Consider the following 25580-nt stretch of genomic DNA (forward strand, 5'->3'; position numbering starts at 1 on the left):
TGGAAAGATAGGTTGGGACCAGTTTCTAAAGGTCTTCTAAATGATATGACCTCTGCCATCTCTAAGATCCCTTCCAGTTCTTAAGTTATGAGCCTATAAACCTGAGCACAAATTTTGGGGTTACTTTTTTCTCTTTGACAACAAATTTTTATTGGCCCACAATTTTTTTTATTTTAATTTTTAAATTTTTATTGATACCTTTTGTTTGTCTATCACTTACTTTGCCCAAAAATATACTTTCCTTCCCCCTGTCCCAGAGAGTTATGCACTTAAAAATATATATTTTTTTAAACCCTTGTACTTCGGTGTATTGTCTCATAGGTGGAAGATTGGTAAGGGTGGGCAATGGGGGTCAAGTGACTTGCCCAGGGTCACACAGCTGGGAAGTGGCTGAGGCCAGATTTGAACCTAGGACCTCCTGTCTCTAGGCCTGACTCTCACTCCACTGAGCTACCCAGCTGCCCCCTCTTAAAAATATTTTTTTAAAAATGTGGCAAAATGAATCATCACATCTAACAAATCCAGCATCACGTTCAATGTTCCACACCCATAGCTACAGGTACATCAGTGCAGGTAGCCCAGTGATATGGTTCCTTTATTTGTCCAGCTGCTAGATCCACACTTCAGGGGATAGCCTGCCTGATAGGACCTCTTCTCTCCCATCCCACCCACATACCACTAGGACTGCTAGAAACTTCTTTGTAATACCCAGTTCTGATCCCTTCCCTCCTCTGCTCACAAGAGAGCCGTGACCAAAAAGGGAAAGTCCAAAATTTTCAGCCTGGAAACAGACTTCCTCAGCTGGATCCCTACTGCTTGGATCTACAATGGACCTTAGAAATGACTGGGAGGAAGGAGGGAGAAGAGGAGATCAGGGACCACTTCCTGGAGGAGGTGGAACCTGAATTGGATCTTGGAGGAAATTCAGAAACAGCCCACTGTTGGAATTTCTCCAGAAAGGAGAGGATGATCCAATGCTTGGCTCTGAGCCCCCTCAGGAGGGAAGCTTGTCTGCTCACAGGACCCCTGCCTCAAAATTCAGCTCAGCCCAACCAGTAATCTGCCTAACCCAGAGGCCCAGTCCCCAGCCAGGGTCTGTCTCCCACGGAAGAGGGGAGGATGTGTGGCGAGTTCCAGAATCAGGGGCTTCAGAAGCATATGCTGTGTGTGTGTATATGCGTGCTGGGGGAGAGATAGGAAATTGGACAATGCTGAGCTCTTTCCATCTTCCCTCATAAATCGATCCTCCAGCCCCACTTTAGCAGTTTTCTGGAACCCTTCCAGCTGAGCTAGAGCTTTCTGTAACTACGGGTGGGCCCTGCTTTTTTTTAAAAAGAGGTCCCAAAATTCCAAGAAACCCAAACAAAAAAAAAAGAGTCCTCTTATTTGCACATAGCACTTGCCAATTTACAAAGCTCTTTATAGTTTACAAGAGATCTTATTATTTACTAAGTACTTTACAGTTTATAATTCAATTCAGCATTTATTCAGCAGAGCTAGGGACTAAGGGCTGCACTTTAAAGTTTACAAAACAGAAGACAGTTTACAAGTCCTTTACAGTTTACAAAAGCACTTTGCTATTTATGAGTTCCTTTACAAATATATAAAGCCTTTGGAAGTTTATAAGAACCTTTCTATGGCACAAAGTGTTTTCACATCCCTGATCTCACTAGAACCAAATGACATTGATTATTGTTCCCACTTTACCGATGGGTAAAATGAGGTTCTCTGAAAGAGTCTCATTGATTTAACTTAGATTACACAGCAAATTAGTGGTAATGCTGGAACTAGAACCCAGACCTCCAGCCTCCTGCTCACTCCGTAAGGACACAGGAGGGAGAAGATGATATAGAGACAGAGACCGAGAAAGAGTGATCAGAGAGGTAAGAGTGGGGCCAGTAGAGTTGAGTAACAGAAATTCATGGGGTAGAAAATGTCATTAATTTTGGGGTGGCCAAAACTGCCAGATGTTACAGAGAGGTCAAGGAGGATGAAGATGGAGAAGAGTCAGTCGACTTTGTCAGTGAAGTAGTCAAGAGAGACTTTGGAGAGAAAAGCTTCAGAAGAAAGCGAGTGGTTTTTTGTTAGGGACAAGGTTGTGGGTGGTTGGAGATAGGCTGGATTACAAAAGTCAAGAAGATGGCGGGGCTAATTGGGTGATGCTGGACAAGCTAAAACCTCTCTGGACCTTAGACAAAGGATACCCAAGGTTGGCCTTGGCAGTTAGAAAGGAAACTTTATTCTCTGGGATTAGAGTGAATAAGAAAAAGATGGGTAAGGACATTTAGGGGTGTGGAGGAGAGAGTTGTTGGGAAAACATCTTCCTCTGTTCCCCAAGGGAAGAGGCCATCTTGTGAAGTGGGGTTCAAGCAGGTGAACTTTATGTCAACGATGCTTTAGAAGCAATTTCTCCCCTGAGAAAGAGGATGGACTAGAAGCCCTCTGAAGCTCCTTCCAAGTCTCAGATTTTGTGATTCTAAGGCCCTAATCACGTGGGTTTTTTAAACTCTGAACATTCTAAGATGATCATATTATTGTAAAATTTGAAGACCATTATTCTAATATTCCCTTCCTCTAAATTTAGAGTTCACAGACTCTAAGATCATAATTCTCTGATTCTAAGACTCTTAGTCAATAATTCTGAGACTCATTGATTTAATTCTGAAATCCTAAAATCATGATTATAAGACTTCATGATTTTTATTGAAAGCTCTTAAGTTAGGATTCTTCTTTTGTTTTTAAAATTCTGAACTTAATAAACACCACATAAAATGAGCACTTCCATATGCACAATAAAACAGTAAAAAGGGATTGTATATGAATCAATCTCTACGATGTACAGCTTGCTCTTCTTTATAAGTATATAATAAATTCAACATGTAACTTTTAAAGTTGTCCCACTGAGCATTTAAAAAAAATGATTCAAGGACTGCTTTTACTTTTTCTTTCTTTTTTGGCAACTCTTTCCCTATCTTCATCTCCCATCCACCTCCCTTTTCCCCTACTCTAACCAATTTGACAAATAGAAAAACTCTCAGCAAATATGTGTTGTCAAATAAAAGAAATTCCCAAGTTGGCCATGTCTGAAAATGTATGTCTTATTCCGCATCTTGAGTCCATCATCTCTCTGTCAGAAGGTGGGTAGCATGCTTTATCATCAGTGTCCAGGAATCATGGTTAAACATTGGGTTGGTCAGAGTTCTTAAGTCTTTCAAAAGTGTCTTTACAATGTCATTGCCATAATATAAATTGTTTTTCTCACTTTACTCTGCATCAGGTCAAATAAGTCTTCCCAAGTTTCTCTGAAACCGACTCTTTTGTTATTTCTCATGACAAAATAACATTCTATTTTGTATATCATATTTTGTTCATTTTCTAATTCATAGGCATTTCCTTATTTGCTACAACAAAAACAGTTGCTATAAATATTTTTTACATATGCATTCTTTTCCTCTTTCTTTAAACTCTTTGTGGCACAAATACCTACTGATGGTATTAACTTTAAAGGCATAGTTGTCTCAAATTGCTTTCCAGAATTGCTGGACCAATTTACATCCATCCATAGGGCACCAGTATGTCTATTTTTGTGAAACTTCTCCAAAAATTCTTATCATCCTTTTAAAAATTGTCTTTGCTTTTCTGGTAGGTATGGGACAAAACTGGAGAGTTACTTTTGTTTTCATTCTTATATTAATGGTTTGTAATATTTACCTTTTTTACATGGCTGTTGATAGCTTGGATATCTTCCTTTGAAAACTGATTGTTCATATCCTTTGACCATTTTGCTCATTGGGGAATGGCTTTTGTTCTTATAAATTTAAGTTGGTTTCTTACATTTCTTGAATATGAGTCTTTTATCAGAAAAACTTTCTGCAAAGATTTTTTCCCCTAGTTAAAAGCGTCACTTCTAATTAACTATATTGCTTTTGTTTGTCTTCTATTCTGATTCTTAGAGTCTTATAACTCTGCCTATGATTCGAAGACTCTGTCTCAGGGTTGTTTTGAGATTCAAATGAGATAACATTTGTAATATTCACATAGTGCCGGGCATATAGTAGGTGTTTAATAAGTGCTTGTTCCCTTCTCTCATAAAGATTTCTATTGCTCATTTCACCTATCTGCTGGTAGCTGCTACATGATGATTCTACTTAGAATAACGTTGTTGGTATCTACACCTCAGAGTGGAAAGGTGACAATGCTACTCAGACCTCTTTTCTCTACCTCTTGAAGACATCATTTTTAGGGGAATCTGCTGGCCCCTGGAATTAATCCACTGCCTACCCCCAGCCTCACCAAGTAGACAGGGCCAGTCTTGTCAGGATCATGGAATAATTTGTTTTTGTGGGGATGGGAAGCCAAGAAAATGACAGAAATCTTCCCCTGGGAACCACACTCAAGGTGACCCTCTGTATGGGAAGGGGGTCCACTCTGGGGCCTTCCTGGCATGTGGTTGGACTGGATCCTAAAGAATTACAAGCGTTACTGATCCGTCCCTGCTGAGGGTTACACAAATATCCCCTCTGCCACTGCCTTTAAAGTTAAAGTTGGGGTGGGGGTTGGGGGGTGGACCTGAGAACACAAAATGTAAGATCTGACATTAGAACATAGTATGTTAGTGCTGGAAAGAACCTTAGAATTTAGAATAAAGATTGTCAGATCTGGGAAAGACCTTAGAATCTAGAATGGTGGTACCAAAAAAGGCTTTAAAAGCATCTCAATCTCACTCAGCCCCCCATATTTTACAAATGGAGAAACTGAGCCCCCCAGAATGGAAAGGATTTACCCAAATGTAGAGAGCAAATTGATAGGAGAGTCAGGTCTCCAATTTAGATCTCTTTCATGCTCTCTATCCTAGCATCATATTCCATTGTCCTTCCATAGGTGGAGGGTCCAAATCTTTACCTGGGATTTCTCTATCCTAGTAATTTGTGAGATCCCTAAGAGCAAGACTGAGTCTATTCATATTTCCATGTCCTCTTCTGTGTAACATAACCTAGGGCTCTGCAGGGAATAGGTAATTAGGAAATTTCTGTTGAATGTAGGTGGAATGCCTAGGGCAACAAGGGAATCTGGGCTGTTTGATTCCCTTAGATGACAAGATAACATTTTTTTGAAATAGGAAGTGGTGTCAACCATGTGGTTGCAATTCTATTCATAATCATCATTACAATATTTAAAAAATGACTTAATAAACTAAGGGTGAGTAGCCTCTGGTTCTTTTCCCATCTCTGCCACTTACCAGTTAAATGGCTTTAGGGAAGTTCTTCAGTTTCCTCAACCTATAAAATTAGAGGGTTAGATTTGATGATGTTTAGGTCCATTCTATCCCTAAAATGCTGATATTGTACACCAGGCTATCTCATTCCTGGGCATGTACTTCAAGGGAGTCAAAAACAAGTCCCATATTTATAAAATTATTCATATCAACACTTTTGCGGTAGCCCAAAACTGGAAGCAAAAGTCGAGTGTCCATGAATTACAAGAATAACTGGATCACTTCCAAAATTTGAAAGAGCTGAACTTTCATAAAGGTAGGCATAAGCACCTCATAAAGGAGAGAGAGAAAAGGACTGGGACTTTACATCCAGAGATATGTTTCTAGCTCTGCCAAGAGTGAGGAGACTTAGGGGTGGTGTCAGAAATGCAGGACAAAGGTTATAAGCTCTGTCCCACCAGATTTTGTTGTTGTTCCTGCTGCTGCTGCTGCTGCTGCTACATGCTTCCCTGAGGCTTATCAAGACATCCTGACATCAAGACAACCTGAATGATTCTCATACTAGATTCCAGGGGCATGAAGGGAGTCAGAAGGAATTTGCTCATATCAAGCTAAATATCACAGGAGCCTTCCTGTTGGGAGGTTCTCTTTGAGCACGGCTTGAAAAAAAATAGATTTTGAAAGCCCTGTTAGGGGCCTGAGATGTTAAGGATCTAACTAATAAAGAAGGTGAAACTGGGTTGATTAGTCCCACACATAATGGCTAAGCAGTCTCACAAAAGAGCAATAACACTCCCTTTGAAGAAGAAGCATAAAATTTTATCCTGCTTTAGATGCAGAGTGGAAGATAGCTCTGAAGACAGAGGGGAATAGAGATGAGGTATAGCTTATTGTTTAAAGATGGAATTTTGAGAAGGAAACCCCACTTTATACACAAAGGGGTATAATCTCCCAAAGATTCTCACACTGCTATGGAACACTCCCTCCCTCCCCCATTCACATTCTTAGAGTTGGGTGCCAACTGTAATGTCCTCCTCTCAAACATCTTGCATTGTGTGGAATTTAATTTATACAGTACTTTATTTCCCCAGACTGTGAAAGTAATATTATCACCACTCAACAGTGGGAAAAATTGAGTCTCAAAGAAAGGTAATGACTTTCCCAAGTTCTCCTAGTTAGTAATAGAGTTAGGGCATGAACCCATTTCCTTAATACAGATCTAGCACTCTTTTCTCTTTCTTCAGAAGGGACCTTAGTCCCCAATGTTGATGGACTTCAAGTACAAGCAGAGCAACCATCAGTCGGGCCATTAGAGAGGGAGTTACTGCTTAGATATTGGGTGGACTAAATGGCCTGTGAGGGCCCTTTCAACTCTGAGATGTTGTGATCTTGTTCCTACTATTGTCTAAAAGTGGAATGGGCTACCTTGAAAGATATTAAGTTCCTCCCTCACTGGGAGACTTCAAGTAGAGACTGGATTGTTGAGGAGATTCTTGGTATAGGTAGGGGTTGGACTAGGTGGACTCAGAGTCCACCTCCCTCCTCTGAAATTCTATGACAGGATCATTGAGAGATTGAGGAATGCAGTTCTGTGCCCCTGCAATCATTAATGAGACTGTGGCGCCAAGAAGGTCAAATGGAGCGTTTGGCCTGAAGGCAACAAGGGTAGCTCCCACCATGCCTAGAGCAAAGATGTATACATGGGCATGCAGAAGGTAGATGCCTCAGTGCCCCTGCTTATACCCCGAAGGCTAATTTTTTCTTCCATTTCCATTTTATAGCTATTGGCAAGGAAACAGCCGATCTCCAGCTCTGGGTCATACCCTGTTGAGAGCCTCACCCAAAGGGTCTGGAAAGAGGTAAAATAATGTCATGGAGAGATCCTTGGACTTGAATGACCTAGGTTCAGGTCCCAGCTCTGCCTCTCACTAGCTGTGTGTGATGTCAGGCATATCCCTTCCTCCCTTTTCCAAGGCTCAGTTCACTCTGCTACAAAATGAAGGGTTTGAAGTATAGAACCATATCATCTCAGAGCTGGAGGGGATATCAGAAGGCACATCTATGGCCAACCTGCTCTTGAGGACTTTTACCCCATCACCTTGGTCATCCTCCATCCAACAGGCTTCTGTTTGGAGACCTCCTCTGAGAGGGATCCCATTACTTCTCAAGCTCTACTCATTGAGATTGTTTAGGGATAGTTTTAAAGTCAAAATCTACCTCTCTGTAATTTCTACCCTTTGCTCCTACTTCTACCTCCTATTCTGGGATTGAGAACAAATATGGTCCTTTTCCATAGTAGTCATCCAGAGCTTTGAAAACAATAACACACCCATCCCTTATGTTTTCTCTTCTTCCCTTACTTTATATGACATGGTCTTCAGTCCTCTTCCCATTCTAGTCACTTCATGTTTTCTCTTCTGAATGTCCTTCAGTGTCCTTCTTAATAAATGTGGCGCCCAGGACTGAACAGAATACTACAGCTGTGGTCTAACAAGGGTAGAAGATAGTGAGATTGTCACCACCTCTGTTCTTGAACATTACACTTCTTTCATGTGACCTGAGATCATGTTAGGGTATCTTGGCTGCCATGATGCCCTGTTGATGTATAAGTGAATCTTCATAGGTTCATAAAACTAGAGCTGGAAGGATCATCAAAAGCCATCATGTCCAAATGCCTCACTCTCTATATAAAGGTTAGAGAATTTGCCCAAGATTGCACAGAAAAAGAGTGAACAGAACCAGTATTCAAACCCAAACTCAGTAGAAATTCATTTTCCACTAGTTCCATGTTGTTCCTGTCTTAGCTCAGTGCCTGGTACAATTCAACTCTTCATGACTCCATTTGGTGTTTTCTTGGCAGAGACAGTGGTTTGCCACTTCTTTCTCTGGCTCATTTTCAGATGAGGAACCTGAGGCAAACAGGGTGAAGTGACTTGCCCAGGGTCACACAGTTAGTAGGTGTCTGAGGTCATATTTGAACTCAAGAAAATGAGTCTTTTGACTCCAAGCTTGGCAGTCTATCCACTGTGCCACCTAGTTGGTACATAGTAGATAGTTAATAAAAGCTTATTGACTAACTAGCCACCAAAATGAATCTTTGTGTAAGACTTCACATTCTCTTCTCCATAGTCTTAAATTGCACTCACCACTCCAACCTATAGATGTTGACCCTGCTGATCAAAATGTTGGCTATATGTAAAGAGAGAACAGACTTTCGGAGGGAGAAAGACCCTTCCATTATAAACCACATGATCTCCAAGTTTCCTTCCAGTTCTAGCATTTTATATTCTATATTCTCTGCTATTGGCCAGCTGAGTTTCTATAGATAAAATACTTCTGTGTGAGCCTCAGTTTCCACGTCTGTAAAATGGGAATAATATACCTGTACCACATATATTTGCAGAATTATTGTAAAGAAAATGTTTAATAAATTATAAACTTCTATAGAAATATGAGCTGTTATTTCTGTAATATAGCATTTAGGAAGCCCCTTACTTCCTTTCTGAGACACCTAGATGGTGGGAAGACTCATTAGGAGGGCCCTCCCCCTTTGCTCTACTTCCTCCCCATTTTCCCATTCCCCAGGCTTCCCAGAACTCATTGAGGCAGCTTGACTGCTCACATGGCTGTCATAAAATGGGAATCACCAACTCTATTCCTTCTGGTGAGATGGAAGACCATCAAGTTTTGCCTTCTAGGTGGGTTTCCTTAGATATTTTCCAACACTCTTTGCCTCGTTTCCTTTTCTATAAAATTGGGACAATAATAGTACCTTCCTCACAAGATTATTGTGAAAATTAAGTGAGATAATAAAGTGCTTAGCATAGGACCTGGCACATAGTAAGTGCTATATAAACGTTATCTATCATCATCATCACCATCAGTCCTGATACTGCTCCCTAAGTGTCTCAAGACTGTACCATCTGCATCATCTTTACCCCATGGCACCATCATCTGACCTACTGATGTGATCTAAAGACCTCTAAGCATAGTCATTTGCCCCTCTGATCAGCCAGGAGGATTTCTGGAATTTTCCATTACCCCTACAGCTGAATATTCTTTTAAATATCTTCTCCTCTGATTAGAATCTCCTCTGATTAGAAGTTTAGCTCCTTGAGAGCAGAAGTGTGTGATGGGAGGGCAGCTGGATAGCTCAGTGGATAGAGAGAGCCTGGTCCAGAGACAGGATGTCTGGGGTTCAAATCTGACCTCAGACATTTTGTAGCTCTGTGACACTGGGCAAGTCACTTAACCCTCATTACCTAGCCCTCACCACTCTTCTGCCTTTGAACCAATATACTGTCTTTGTTCTAAAATGGAAAGTAAGAATTTGGGGGGGAAAAGAAGATGATGTGTATGGCAGGGGAGAAGTGGGTATACACTAGCCACATTAGAATAGATAACAAAAAGACCCAGTGATAAGAAGGCAAACATGGCATCAGTGGGCTGGGCTGGGTCCAGCTAGAATCAGTGTGGTGGGTTGTAAGAGTTTTTATTCCTTAACTCAGCCATCACAACAGGACCGCAGTTCCAAAGGGGAATCCCCGAACATCCCAAGGTCATGCATGGTCCCTGAGGGGGATCTGAAGGCTTCAGGCACAGAGCAGCCATGCAGGAGATGGCCAGGGTGGATGCCAGCTGCACCCCGCATTGCTGCCTCCCCAGAGAAAGGAACCTCCCCCTTTATCTTTCCTGGCACTCATCCCCACCCAGCTGAACCACAACACTCCCCAGTTCCTTCCCTCTCTTGCCCTTTCCTTTCTGTCATTCCCCTCTGTTGCTGACAAACACCAGAATCCCCCCCACCCCTCACACTTTCTCCATATTCCTGCAGCCTCAGAAACTTGGCTTGCCCTGGAAGACAGCACATGCCTGGGAACCCCCTCCAGAATTGGCTGTTACTTCTCTTATTCCCCATTCCTCCCCCAATACCCATAGCGGGCCAAGAAGAGGATCCAGCATATATCCCTGCTTTATTACTGCCCCTAGACCCTTTGTCTCCTTTAAGGTTAATTCCGTCCATAAATAACTCCCATGCAGTTTTCTCTTGCTGTCCTCTTCTGGCTTCTGCATCACTTGGCCTCCTTTTTCAAGGAGTCCAGGACCTCACTCATTCTTAGAGCTATCACCATACAAATTAATGTCAACAATGAGTCCATCAGGAAACAGGTATTAAGCTCCCACTATGTGCCAGGCACTGTACTAAGCACCTGGGAGACAAGAACAAAAATGGAAGAATTCCTGCCCTTATTAAGGAGCTTACATATATTTTGGGGAAAAACATGTACACATAGAGATCCATATAAAATAAATATAAGGTACGGCAGGGGGGAAGAGGGAAGGTAATTACAAGCAGGTGGGAGAATCAAGAAAATCTTCATGTATGTAGTGCAGAGAGAGGGGGGTCATGACAGTTTTTTCAAGCTTTGGCTGAGTTCTGAAATCAGTTAGGAGTTTAGAATCTTGAAGGAGAGTTTCAGTTGGTTTGGGGATCTCGTGGAGATGTAAGAAGTAAAATTAATGGGCTCGAGCTAATTCTATTTACACAGCGAGAGAGTCAGACCAGCTGAGCTGCTTCTTTGCCTATCTGTAGAATTGAAAATTGAGTCTAGCTTTGGAATATTTATTTAAGAATTGTTTGTTTAGATAAACCCTTTGTATCTCCATACCCTACCTCATTTCCTACCTTCCTTCCCTTACCTTAAATGTCTGTGGAGTTAATAAGGAGAGTAAATCAGAGAGTAGTTCAAGTCTGTGAGGGGTTTAACTATAATTTGGCAGTATCTTATCTAGAAAGGTTAGTTAGTCATCATTTTATTCCCTTTAGATTTCAAGATCACCTTGAGAGCTGAGCTAAGGCAGGACCTTGCTCAGACCCCATCTCTGCCTCCCTTCCCCCACCTGAGGTTTCTTTAAACAACTGTTAGGGCTTCCTCAATCCACTTTTCCTGACAAATCAACCTTATAAGACAATAAACCCTTTTGTGTTTCAACAGACCTGTTAGGTACTTTGTCAGTTAATTAGTAAGAGAGGGAAGAAGAGGGAAAGAACCAACATACTCTGGGCTTGAAGGGAAGCCGGGGTATCCATCTTGAAGGAAGGTGTAACTTCAAAACAAGTCCCTTCCTGTGAAATTAACTAAAGCCTGTAGTTAATTTCAGTTCAGTCTATTTCCCTCAGTTTGTTTTAGTCTAAGTCCTGGTCTATAAGCCCTGCTGTCTTTGCCTGTTTAGATTAATTCCTCCTCTCCCTGAAGATCTTTGTTCCCTTCAGTGCTATACTCCCTGACTTCAGCCCCATATTATATCCTGAATCTCCCTATTCCAGCCTATCTGTAACCCATATTACTTTCCTAGCAAGTTCCTGACAACTTCCCTTCAAAATATCCTTTACCACACACCTTTCCTCAAATTCTCCTCATTACATGTATGAGATGGCAGTTTAGCTGATCTTTGAAGGAAACCAGGGATTCTAATAGGCAGAGGTGAGGATGGAAGGCATTCTATTTATGGAAAGCCTGTTCAAAGGTATGGGAAATGGGACTGTATGTGTAAGGGTCAAGAATTGTTTGACTCTTAACTGAGCCCTCACTACAGCAAGGCAATCCTTTTAGACTTCTCTTATTCATCCAAGACCAGAGCTAAATAGAAAGAAAAATTTAAACCCTTACCTTTGGAAGGTAAGGGTTTAAATTTTTCTTTCTATTTTTATTCTGTATTGGTTTAAGGCAAAAGAGCAGTAAGGGCTAGGCAATGGGGGTAAATAGAAATTTTAAAATATAATACGGAGGAGTGAAGATAAACATTAAAAGATAAATATGAGGAAGACATCATAAGAGACTAAACAAGGATAAACTGTTTACCTTCTAATAGAGCAAGATGAGACAGGCATCCCCCTCAGAACTTTATCATTATGAAGGATCATTGGGGGAGTCTAATTAGACAGAGGGACTAGGAGTGGTTCTGTCATAAAAAAGAATGGAAAGGGAAGGGAAGAGGAATACACTGGGTTGGGGAAGGAAGAAGTAGAATGAGGAAAATTATCTCAAATATTTGGGGTGCACAAGAACAAGTATATGCAAACAAGGATGAGGAGGAGTGGGTGACGCAAACCTCACTTCCTTCTGAACTGGCCAAAGGAGAGAATATATACATGAAGTTGGGCACAGAAAGATATTTCACTCAATAGGGAAAGGAGAGAACAAAAAGGGAGTTATCAGAGGGAAGACAGCTTAAGGGATGGATTCCTTTTGAGCAAAACAAATCATGAGAGTGGATTTCCAAGAGATAATTAAAAGAAAAGAAAGAAATGATAAGAACCCATTATTGAGCTCTGAATGAGGAAAAAATACGAGTAGAGGAGAAAAAGCAGATTACACTAAACACTGGTTACATTAGAACACTGGTGCCATGCTCATTCCTTCTCTCTCACTACTCTCTTCTTCTTTATGAAGAAGAAGCAGCACCCAATGACATAGCATCCAAATACTTAAAGGAAAAGCCAATTGGTCAACAAGGAGAAATGGGCAATAATACTATAATGGGAGAGAGCTTTAATTTATCCCTTTTAGACCTACATTAATCTAACAACAATGAAAAGAAGTGAAGGACTTGAATTGAATCTTAGGAAAGTTAGATATGAAATTCATCTAGAGAATATTGAATTGAAACAGGAAGGAATAAACCTCTTTCTCATCTGTGCATGTCACCTTTACAAAATTGACCATCCATTAGGACATAAAAACCTCAAAAACAGAAGTAGAAAAGAATAAATACTAATATCTTTTATAAGCCACAATGCGATAAATATTATATTCAATAAAGAGCTACCGAAAAAAACTTAAAAATCAGAGACTAAATAAATTAATTGTAAGAGTACCTGAGTCAAAGGACAAATCATAGAAGCCATCAACAATTTCATCAAAGATAATGACAAAGTGAATCAACATAACAAAATTGGAGAGAAATAGCCAAAATATTTTATAGGGGAAATTTTTTACCTTTAAAACTTATATCAATAAAAAAGAAAGACAAAAGATTGATTAATTGGGTACAAAATTTTTAAAAACTCTAAAAACCAACAAGTAAAAATCTCCAATTAAATACCAAAGTAGAAATCTTGAAAATCAAAGAAGAGATTATTAAAACTGGAAACAACCCCCTAAACGTTGAACTAATAAATAAAATTAGGAGTCATATCTAGGGGAACAATAAAACAGATAAACTTTAGATTAGCTAATTTGACTTTTTAAAGAATGAAGAAAACCAAATTAACAGGTTCAAAAATGAAAAATGTGAATTCACAACAAATGAAAGAGAAATAAAAGAAATTATAAGGAACTATTTACCCAATTTTATATGCCAATAAATTGATAACCTAATGGATGAAAATTTATAAAAATATCAAATGTCTCAATTAACAGAACAAGAAATAAAATACTTAAACAACCCAATCTTTTTTTAAAAAGGAATTAAACCAACCATAAATGAACTTCTGAAGAAAAAACTTAATAGGAACAGATTAAAGTACAAGTGAATTCTACCCAACATTTAAAGAATAATTTGTTCCAAGATTACATAAACTGTTTGGAAAAATAGAAAGGGCCCTACAAAATTCTTTTTACAATGCAAATATAATCTTTAAACCAGGAAACATCAAAATAGAGAAGGAAATTGTAGACCAATATCCCTAATGAGTATTGATGTAAAAATGTAAATAAAATAGTAGCAAGAAGACTGTAGAAACATATCACAAAAATTATCCACCAAGACCATGCTGGATTAATATAAGCAGTGAAGGGCTCTTTCAATATTAGGAACACTAGGAACATAATTGACCATATTGTAATAACTACAATGAGAGTCATTGATTATATCAATAAATGTGGTGGTCTGCAACCCCTCAAATGTTAAGAAACCTTGGTTTACAGGAGGAAGAGAAGATAAGCCATGAGAGAGCTTTGGGTAACACCCATGGTTTGGGGGAAGGATATGGATAAATCTGGCAAATGACACAGAAAAAGTGGTCAGGCAGGAGAATGCTGAAATGGTGTCATATAAGCCAAGGAGAGGAGAGAGTATCCAGTAGGAGGGAGGTTGCCACCAATTTCTTTTTCTTTTAACATTTAATTTTTATTAGACTTTTTTCTTAATTACATGTAAACAAAAAATGTTAACACTCATTTAAAAAATTTGAGCTCCAAATTCTCTCCCTCCCTCTCTTTCTTCTCCCTCCTTGATTTCTCTGCCTACTTTCGTAGGCAGTTTCATAGTGATTTTACAGGTGTGGGCATGGAAAAAATTTCTATATTAGCTACAAAAGAAAACAGACCAAACAAACAAAAAAGAATAATTCAATATGCATTCAGATTCTATAAATTCTTTCTCTGGGAGTGGGTAGCATTTTTGATCTTAATTCCTTTAGAATTGTTTGTGGCAGGGGCAGCTGGGTAGCTTAGTGGATTGAGAGTCAGGCCTAGAGACAGGAGGTCCTGGGTTCAAATCTGACCTCAGACACTTCCCAGCTGTGTGACCCTGGGCAAGTCACTTGACCCCCATTGCCCACCTTTACCACTCTTCTGCCAAAGAGCCAATACACAGAAGTTAAGGGTTTAAAAAAAAAAAAAAGAATTGTTTGTGGCCAACAATTTCTAAGGTTGAAGAAAGATCACGGTGAATAACAACTGAGAAAATGTCCCTGGATTTAACAAGAGATTACTAGTAATCTTAGAGAAAAGTTTCATTTAAGTGGTGAAATTGGAAGCCAGATTGCAAAGAGTGAGTGGGAGGCAAAGAAGGGAAGGCAAAAAAAATGTGGACTTTCTCTAGGAATTTGTGAAAGGGAAGTGCACCATCCAAAGAAAGAACTTCTGAAGTAGAAACACAGAAGAAAAACAACTGCTTGATCACATGGGTCAATGGGGATATGATTGGGGGTGCAGATTTTAAGCGATCACCCCAGTGTAAATATTAATAATATGGAAATAGGTCTTGATCAATGGCACATGTAAAACCTAGTGGAATTGTGCGTCGGCTATTGAGGGGTGGGAGGAAGGGAAAGAACATGAATCATGGAATCATGGAAAAATATTCTAAATCAATTAATTAAATAAACATTTTTTAATTAAAAAAAAGAAAGGGAAGTGCACTACAGGCTAATCTATCGATTAGGGGGGTGGCAGAGTAAAGAGGGAATTTCTAAGGGATGACAGAGAAGCTGACCGTGTTTTTAAGAGAAAGCTATGTAGCACAGTAGATAAGAGTGTCAAGCCTGGAGCTGGGAGGACCTGGGTTCACATCTGACCTCAGACACTTCCTAACTATGTGACCCTGGACAAGTCACTTAATTCTTAATTGCCTAGCCCTTGTCACTCTTCTGTCTTAAAACTGATACTAAGATAAAAACTTCAAAAAAGTCTTGGTATAGAAAAGAAATAGCTATATCAATATATTTCTTGAAAGATAAGAAATCTCTATATCAGTATTTCTTATCAACAGATAAGAAAATGAAGATGAGATGGTGGGAGGGAATGATGATCAAAGGGTTAAAGTCCTGGAGGAAATGTGTGAGGGAGGGCATGAAACATAGAATGGTTGGCAGGAAGGTTCATCATGATGGGGAAAAAAAGGAAAGAAAAAATAAAAGATGGTGTAGGAGGGATTTGAAGTATAAAATAGAGGTGAAAAATTGGCACTAGTTGGCTTCTATTTTCTCCGAAAAATAGGATACTGGATCTTCTTCTACGAGGCGATAGTATAGGAGAATTAAGGGGAAAAGTTGATGAAGGAAGACCACATTATGTACTGTCTCCCATTTTTAGAGTGGGAGCCCTCCATTTTTCTAGTTCTAACCCCAGTATTTAGCAGAATGTTTGCTCAGGAAGCTCTTTAATAAATGTTTTTCATTCATTCACTAGAAAGTCCATAAGAGAGGAACAAAATGATTTCCCTTCAGCAGAATGGGCAGAGTTGAGATCAGAGACAGGAACTCCATCATGGAGCCAGTCTGCACAGTTGTTTACTCTCTGCCATCACTGTCCATTTCTGAGGAGTAGAAAAAAAGGATGGTGGGAGCAAGCCAGGAGAGGGGTTTGGCGAGGCATCCATGTTAACAGTACAAGGGGGCAAGGGATCCAGGGGATGAGAATAACTTGGAGCACTATTTTATACGCTGGTTAGGCAAACATGACTGTGGGCCATTCCCCTTTCTCATAAAGTCGGGAGCTCTCTGCTCTGCAGGACGTCGCTCTCTATTTCAACCTTTGTGTGCCAGCTTAAAGCAGTTCAGGGCTCTCTAGTCAGGAGCAGGGATGTGTCGGAGCCAGTTCATGCTGGCACGGGAGAGCCAATTGTTAAATTTTCAACATGAACATTTTTACTGTGGAAACACTACAAATTAGGGCTTGATTTATTGCTTCGTTGATAGCCTTCACTTAAGAAAGTGATGGAGAAAATGTTAGTAATGCAGATGAAACTTTGAAGTGTGTAGAGCGTATTTTTTTTTTCTAGAGAGGTGTTTGTTAAGCATTTTCCAGCAACTCTGCTACAAGGCAGAAGCCACCTGGCACGGGGGATAGAATACTGCCCTGGGAGTCTTGAGGTCTGGCCACTACTCCTGGCTCTTCTCTGACTTGCTGTGTGACTGTGGGCAATTCATTCTTTTCTCTGAATCTCTGTTAAATGTGCACGGGAATTCTTGTCACCGTTATTATATACAGAAGAAATGAGAAAGGATTTGTCTTAGATCACGCTTCCCTCCCCCCCCCCCCCAATTGTCTAAGGTCCCACCTGAGCTAATCTGAATTTTTACCTCTGGGCCACTAGCTTCTCCTCAGAAAGTGTCTAGCCAAGTCCAGGAGTGCAATATACAGCCTTTCTCTCCCCCCCCCAAGTTCCAGAAACAGGGCACTCAGCCCTCAATGTTCTCAGGATACCCATTCTCTCCTCCTTCTTCCTCTCTGTCCCCATCCTCTTGAGCTCCTTTTTAGATCTAAAATTATCATCCTTCTCTCTCTTTTTCTTTCCTTTCCCTTTGTATTCTTTCCTTTCTTCCCTCTTTTTATTCCTTCTTTTCTCTCTTTCTTCCTCCTTCTATTCTTTCCTCTATCCTTTCTCCTTTTCTTCTTCCTGTTCCTTCTCTCTTTTCTTTACTCCTTCTAGTCTTTCTGTCTCCTTTCTTCCTTTTCTCCTATTTCTTCCTCTTTCCCTTCCTCCTTCTAGTTTTTCCTCCATTCTTTCTCCTTTCCCTTTTTCTATTCCTTCCTCTCTGTTTCCTTTTCTTTCTATTCTTTCCTGCCTCCTTTCTTCTCTTACTCCTGTTTCTTCTTTTTTCCTTTCCCCAGTAATCTTTCCTTTTCCCCTTCTTTCTTCTATTCTTTCTTTCTTTCTTTCTTTCTTCTTCTCTCTCTTCCTTTTTCTAGTCTTTCCTCTTTCCTTTCTTCTCATCTTCCTCCTACTCCTTTCATTCTCTCTTTTTCCTTCTCTTCTTTACTTTCATTCCTTCTGTTTCTCCTTCTGTCCTTTCTTTCCCATTCCCTTCCTCCCCTCCCCTCTCCAATTTGAAGCTGCCCCCCTTGGAGTCTGGAATTCTAAATACAATTATGCATTCCATTCAAAGGATTCGGACTCCACCTCTGGCCTCACCCCTTCACCCCCAGTCTCCCTTCAAAGAGACCGCTGGGAGCAGCACCCAGGTCTGGTGAGTGAATGGTGCCAGGCTTCTCTCCTCCCCCTCCCCTTTACCCCCAAGCAGGTGGCTTTCTGCTTTGATGTTCTTCCAGCTGTGATGGGAATCAAATTCTGTGGCAGGCGGGGAGAGGTAAGGGGGGGGGAGAGGGCCCCTGGTACAATGGAGAGAGCTGGGTGTCGGGAGATTTAGGTGGGTGACCCAGCTCTCACACTGGGAAGACTGAGCAAGCTACTTTCTCCCTGGGCCTTGGTTCTCTCCTCCTTAAAGTGAGGGGTGGTTAGACTAGATGACCTCTCAGGGCCCTGGCAGGTCTGATGTTCTCCATTCACACCTTTAGGGATTATTAATTATTAAGATCCTTAAGCAGCTAGTATGGCCAGAGGCAGCCCAGTAAAGAGGTATTTTAGAATCAGAAGACCAGCCTGGGTCACTCATGCTGTATAGAACCATGCCTATGTCCTCCTTTCTCTCAGGTCAACGATAGTTCCTTCATCTGTAGGGTGAGGAGATTGGTCTAGTCAAAGAGTTCTTACCTTTTTGGATGCAGTGGTCAGCTTTGACAATCTGATGAAGTTCCGAGACCCCTTTTCGGAATGATGCTTTTAAATACCTGAAGGAAATGCCAAATTTTGGTTAGAGGTTAGTAAAATTAAGGATGTCAATCCCCTGCCCCTTCCAAGTTCATAGAATGCTAGAAATCTCTCCAACATTCCTTTGGGGGTCTGTGGACCCCAGGTTAAGAACCCTGGGACTAGATGATCTCCATCAGCCATTCCAGCTCTGAACCTACAACACAGTGCCGTAGAAAGGATGCTGAATTTGGAATCAGATTCCATCCCAAACTTGCCACAAATATCCAGCCTGGGTGACCGTGGGCAAATTATCTCACTTCCTTGGGCCTTGATTTCCTCCTCTATAAAGTGAGGGAGTAGACTAGATCCCTGGAAGGTCCCTGCCAGCTCTAAACCCAAGATCCTAGGTTCAAGATTAGAGGCATGGTGGATAGAGCAGAAGGCCTGGAGGCAAGAAGATGGAGTTTAAATAGGACCTCAGACATTTACTAGCTGTGTGACCCCCAGCAAGTCGCTTAACCATTTGTGCCTCGATTTCCTCGGATGTAAAACGGGGATGATTATAGCCCTAACTCCTCAAGTTGTTATGGAGATCAAAATAAATGCCTATTTTCTTCCCTTCCTCTGTTTCTGTGTAGATACTGATGAAATGAACTTGACCCTTGTCCATGAGGAACTCACAGTTTAGAAATTTGGGGGAACCTAAACCCTTGAGTCCAAGTGCAGTGCTTCCCTCTCCCCTCCCCACCACCATGCTGCCTCTCAAGGATTTAAACGGGCAAAGAGAAAAGGGAAGTCCATTCCTGACAAGCGGAGGGCACAGGCTAAGGTCTGACTGGCAAATCAGAGGACAGATGGAATTCATCAGTCTAATCTTCCTGGGAGGATGGCGTCCTCTCCTTAAGCATCCATTTAAAATCCAGGAAGCCACATTTAAAAGTAATACCTTCCTGGGGTCAGTCACTGACCCTGGAGACCTTTGACCAGAGAGAGAGCCCCTGTTGGCCCTGGGAACCCAAACACCCTTTGTCCATAACCACTTCCCAGCTCGGTTCCTCCCAGCACCAAATGATGTTTCTTCTAATGTCCTTCCTGTCTGGGGAAGACAATACCAGCAATGATGTTCATTTCCAAGCATCTTGTGGGGGATGCCAAGACCATTCTGAGGGTGCCCTCAGAGTTGGCATGGCTGCTTCCTATAGTAAGTCCCCCCCCCCCCGAATTCCTCAGAAGAGGAATACTCACTGTACCCAGCCCTGCCCTGATTTAAGTCTTGTTCTAAGGAGTTGCCTCTTTCTGCTTCAACCTCCTGGCATCTTTGATTCTTACACAAGTGTGTACACACACACACACACACACACACACACACACACACACACACACACACACAGCTACCCTCTCCCACAAACACTCGCAAGTTAGCACAGACACATATGGACCCACGCACATGTGCCAGGCTTGAACAAACCAGTCGAAGAGAATTTTGTGGTGTTCCAGAGACCTTCATACAGAGACAGCCCAGGAGCAGTGGCAGGTTTAAGGGAAAAGAGCTAGATTTGGAGGCAGAGAACCTGAGTCCAGAACTCATTTCTGTCATAACCTTGTCACATTGGGGAAGCCGTCTGGTTCAGGAGGGTGGTATTCTGGATAGAACTCTAGGCTTGGAGTTAAGAAGACCTCCATTTTAAATACTGATTCAGATAAGTACAAGACTGTGACCTTGGGTCATTAATAATGATCATCATTTTTAAAAAAACACTTATGCCAACCATTAATTGATTAAGAACCTCCTGGGCTGCTACATGGCAGAGTGAATAGAAGATTTCCTTCTGATTGGAAATGGTAGAAGGTGAGCCGTGGAGATCCTCCCAGATCCTCATGCCATCATTTCCCACTCATCTGCCCTCCTCTGGATTTCATCACGATCTTGGTGCCTTCTTCCTCAACCCACCCTCCCAGCTTTGCCCTTTCCATGGTAGGTGTTGTCTTCCCCCACCCCTGGCCTAGGAGCTCCTCTAAGGCAGGGACTGTCTTTTGTCTTTCTTTGTATTCCCAGCCCTTGGCAACATGCCTGGCACATAGGAGGTACTTTGGTGGTTGTTGTCCAGTCATTTCAGTCATGTCTGACTCTTCATGATCCCATCTGGGTTGTTTTTGGCAAAGATACTGGTGTGTTTTGCCATTTCCTTCTCCAGTTCATTTTATAGATGTAGAAACGGAGGCAAACAGGGTTAAGTGACTTGGCTAGGGTCACCTCGCTGGGAAGTGTCCAAGACCAGATTTGAACTCTGGACCTCCCATTTCTAGGCCTGGCTCTCCATCCACTGAGCCACCCAGCTGTTTCCTCCAGAGCTGTTTGTGTGTTATTGCTCCCATAATGGTGAGGTCCTTGAGGGCAGGGCTGTCTTTTATGCTTCTTTCTTAAAACAATTCTTGGCACAGTGTAGGCCCTAAATAGATATTTGTTAACTGAGGGCATCTTTCACTTGTCTGTAGCTTCTAGGTTGGTGCCTACAGAAGAGAAGAACATAAATAATCTGCATTATAAACTGGGAATCATTACCCACAAACCAGGGCAGGTTTCTGGGTTTGTAACGTGACAGAGAAGAAGGAGGCAGGCAGCAGAGATGGAAGCATGAGATGGGGTAAGCCCCCTGGTATGTGTGTCCCAGGTGTGTCCCAGACTTCAAAAGGGAACCCAGCCCTGTCTGAGGTTACTAAGCCTTCCTTGCCTTGGTCTCAAGGTTTGAAGCTGCTCTCACGTGGTGGCTTCCCAGGAGCCCTAGATGAATCTGCTACATGCAAGGTGAGGACTAATAGAATATTAGACTCCTAAAGTCCTTGATTCCCAGAATCTTTGGCATCAGTGGAGAGGAGGAGGAAATAGACTGTCTTCAGAGTCAGAAGACCCCAGTTCTAATCTTAGTCGGATGCAACCTTGGGGCAAGTCTCTTCCCCCATTGGCCTCCATTTCTTCATCTGTAAAATTAGGAGACATGGATTAGAGGATTTCAAAGGTTCTTTCCAGTTCAAAGTCTATAATCCTTTTATCTTAGAGGGGTAGCTAAGTGGGCAGTGGATAGAGTGCTATACCTGGAAAGGGGAAGATTCATCTTTTTTCCTGAGTTCAAATCCATCTAGAGAAGTGAGAAAAATATTGCTCCGATCTCAAATGGGAGACTCTAGAAGTTACTACCTCTGCAAGCCACGTTTAGACAGACAGGTCTGTTAGGGAAATTTTCCTGAGTTCAAATCCAGCCTCAGATACTTCCCAGCTACTTCTGTGACCCTGGGCAAGTCACAGAAACCTGTTTGCCTCCGTTTCCTCATCTGTAAAATGACCTGGAAAAGGAAATGACAAACTATTCCAGTATCTTTGCCAAGAAAACCCCCAACGAGGTCACAAAGTGTCAGACATGACTGAAATGATTCAACATCATCTCAGAAAAGGTCCAGAGAAGTGAGAAAAATGCTGCTCCAGCCTCGAATGGAACACTCCAGAGGTTGCTTCCTGGACAAGCTGCTTTAAGACATGTCTGGTAAGGGAATTTTCCCTAAGAGAAAGCAGACACCACTTTCCCTCATGGCTCCTAGTTCGGCTAAGCCTTCTTCTACATGACTGACTTCAAATATTTGAAGACTCGACTCCGCTCGACTCCTCTCCTCTCTCCCCCCTCTTTTCCTTCTTCTCTCCTCTCTCTCTCTCTCTCTCTCTCTCCCTCTTCCTCTCCCTCTCTTCTCCTTACCTCCCCTCTTCCTCTCTTCTCCTCTCTTTCCTCTCTTCTCCCTCTCCCTCTCTTCTCCTCTCTCTGCTTTCTTCTCCCTCTCCCTCTCTCTCCTCTTTTCTCCCTTTCCCTCTCCCTCTCCTTTCCTCCTCTCTCCTCTCCCTCTCTGTCTCCTCTCTTCTCCTCTCTCTCTCCTCTCTTCTCCCTTTCCCTCTCCTCTCCTCACTAAGCCAGCTCAGAGAGGTTACCCATCTCTAGTTCCTTTTTCTATCCTCGAATGACCTTGTCTTCCATTTCTTCCCCGACCTGGCTACCCACTTTTAAATGTCCCTTCGTCCTTCCAAAAAAACATCAGGAGGAAACCGAAGATCCTTAGATGGTTTATTTATGAGTATAAAGAGAATTTACAGATTCAGATATTCTAGCCAAGGAAAAAACATTGGAAAGGCTCAGAAAAGGCTCCCCCCTCCACCCCCAGCCCCTACCCATGTCCCTCGCCCTCCCCCCAACACCAGACTAGGTGGCATTGACGCCTCCTGGCCTATTCCTTGACCGAAGATTTCTCCCAGGATCCTCCCTAAGCAGGGAGCCCCAAATTAAAGCATCCACCCCGCACCCCTGCCGTGACCCCTGACCAGAGTGGGGTCTTAGCTCTCCCGGGGCCATTCTTACAGTCCCAGTCTCATTCCCAACCAATCGGAAGCCTCCGCCTGACTTTAGCGAGCCCCCCAGTCGTCCATCTACCCAAAATGTACTTTTCATTTCAAATGGAGCCGGAAAGCAATCTGTTTTTCTTCTCCGCTGTTAAAGACATAACTCCATCCCGTTCTTTTCTCCCCATCTTCTGCAATTGTGATCCGAGCGCTCCCCCCCCCCCCCCATGTGTAACCGTAGAGTTATGAATGTGAGCCATTGACCTCCCGGGTCCCAGGGTGGGGGGAGGGAGCGGTAGCTTCTCTCCCAGCCACACCTGGAGACTGTCAGTGGCTTCTTTCATTCGCGGTCCCCCGGGGAGGGCTCTGCTTCCCTCTCCGAGGCCTTTCATGTGGGCTCCAGGAGGGGAGGGAGGCGGCGGCGGCGACGGCTCTGGGGCTGGTGCGTCTGAACCTGAGTCATCGGCGTCCCCGTCCCCAAAGGTCGCTCGCCCACTGCCTGGCCCTCCCCGCGGGCCTCAAGGAGCCTCGGAACACCCCGCGCTGGTCGGGCTTAAGGAAAGCTGTAGAGAAAGCCGGGATCCCCGAGACCTTCCTTGGCTCCTCTGAACGCCTTCAAGGTTCCGATAGTCGGGAAGGGAAGAGCGCTTCGAACGCCGAAAACGCTGGAAAGGGGGCCGAACCGGAGGAGAACCTGGTCTATAAAGCTGAAACGAACGTCAATAAACATTGAGGAAACTTTCTTTTTACAGCTCTTATTTACAAAACCCCGTTGTGGGCGCTGAGGATGGAGAAAGACACACTACAGGCCAGGTTCTCCAGCGTAATTATTTATAAGAGAAAGTAAAATATTTGCATTCCCAGGCCTGAGCACAGTTCCTGGCACATGGGGAGCATTTAGTGCCACGCCTTATTGAGCACCTGCTATGGGTCCAGTGCAGTGGCCTGGAGACAAGAAGACTCGGCTTCCCGGGTTCCAGTCGGGCCTCCCCCAGATCTTGCCCTTCAGTAGATAAAGTATAAATTTCTCCTTCTGACACTGACCTAAGCTCCTGGAAGAAAGGACTTATTTCATTTTTTTCCCTCTGTATCTCTGAGCAAGTCACCTTTTTTGCCTCAGTTTCCTCATCTGTTAAATGGGCTAGAGAAGGGAATGGCAAACCAGTCCAGTATCTTTGCCCAGAAAACCAAAATGGGCCTGGAGTTAAGAAGATTTGTTTTCATGGGTTCAAATCCACTGTACCATGCTGTTTCCTGACCCAGGGAATACATGACCAGAAAAGAAGGTAAACTGATGAGGGAATATGGACAGGCGAGAGCTCATGTGGAATCCATGTCATGTGAAGGATAGAGAAGAAGGCCTCCGGGAATGTGGCTGGAACTTCTATTCAATTTAATTTGATTCATTCTATCAGACACCTCCCTATTCTAGGCACTGTGCTAGGTGCTAGGGAGAGAGGCAGAAGGGGAAAAGCAGCCCCTGCTCTCGAGGAGCTCCTCTTCTGCTGGAGGGATCTGCTCGATGTATAAGAATCACATAGCACGAGAAGGAACAGATGGGTCAGCACCTCCGACGCTGTCTCCTGCATGAAATCTTTTCTGATCTCCACAACAGGCTAGTGTCCTCCCTTCTCTGGTATCTTGAATTTAATGACCTTGTCAATGTGTCTGACACAGAAGAAAGGCATTTCCTTGATTGCATGGTTCAAGGGGATATGATTGAAGATGTTGACTTTAAAAAAATCACTCTAGTGCAAATATTAATAATTTGGAAATAGATCTCCATCAATGATACATGTAAAACCCAGTGGAATTGCTCATTGGCTCCTGGAGGGGGCAGAAGGGAAGGAAAGAACATGAATCATAGTACCATAGGAAAATATTCTGAATTAATTAATTAAATTTTATTTTAAGAATACAAATAAATTAAAAATAAATAAAATGTTTAGGGCAAAAATGCTAACAGGATGCATGAATAAAAGAAATATAGTGTCTTCAAGGGAGAGAGACAACAGTCCAGCTATCCTCTGGCCTGCTCAGATTACATCTAGAGTGTAACCTTCAGTTCTCTGGCCATATTTCAGGAAGAACATTGATAAAAGCTAGCATTTTTGAGTACTTTAGAGTTTGCAAAGCACTTTTTATGTGTTATCTCATTTGATTTGATCCTTACAACAATAGTGAGAGGTGGGAGTATTATTATTTCCATTTTATGAATGAGAAAACTGAAGCTCAGAAAGGTTAAGTGACTTGCCCCATAGCTAGTGTCTGAGATGAGATTTGAACTCAGGTCTTCTTGACTCCGATAAATTCAGCACTCTCATTCCCCTCCCCCCCCCCCCCCACACACACACACCTTATAGATGTCTTATACTGGCACACTGAAGCAGGACTATAAGAGACTGAATGGGACTGTGTGAATGGACACCATGTTATTTGAGAATCAATGATGAAAGGACCTCCGGATTTTAACCTGTAGAAGATAAAACTTGGGAAAACTATGGTAGTTACCTTCTTCTATCAGAAGGAACGGCAGAATGTTTTGAGCCATCACAGAACAAGCATCAAGAATAAGAACCTACAAGGAGAATGATTTTTTGCCCAAGAAAAGTCAGAATTTTCTAAATAATTAGCACAAATGCACAGAGGAACAGGCTGTCTGATAGGGTATTGAGTTTCCTGTCATTGGGAAAGTTTAAGCAGAGAGAATGGAGAAGACAATGTTAT

Source organism: Gracilinanus agilis, chromosome 3, assembly GCF_016433145.1.
Source record: "Gracilinanus agilis isolate LMUSP501 chromosome 3, AgileGrace, whole genome shotgun sequence".
Lineage (NCBI taxonomy): Eukaryota > Metazoa > Chordata > Mammalia > Didelphimorphia > Didelphidae > Gracilinanus > Gracilinanus agilis.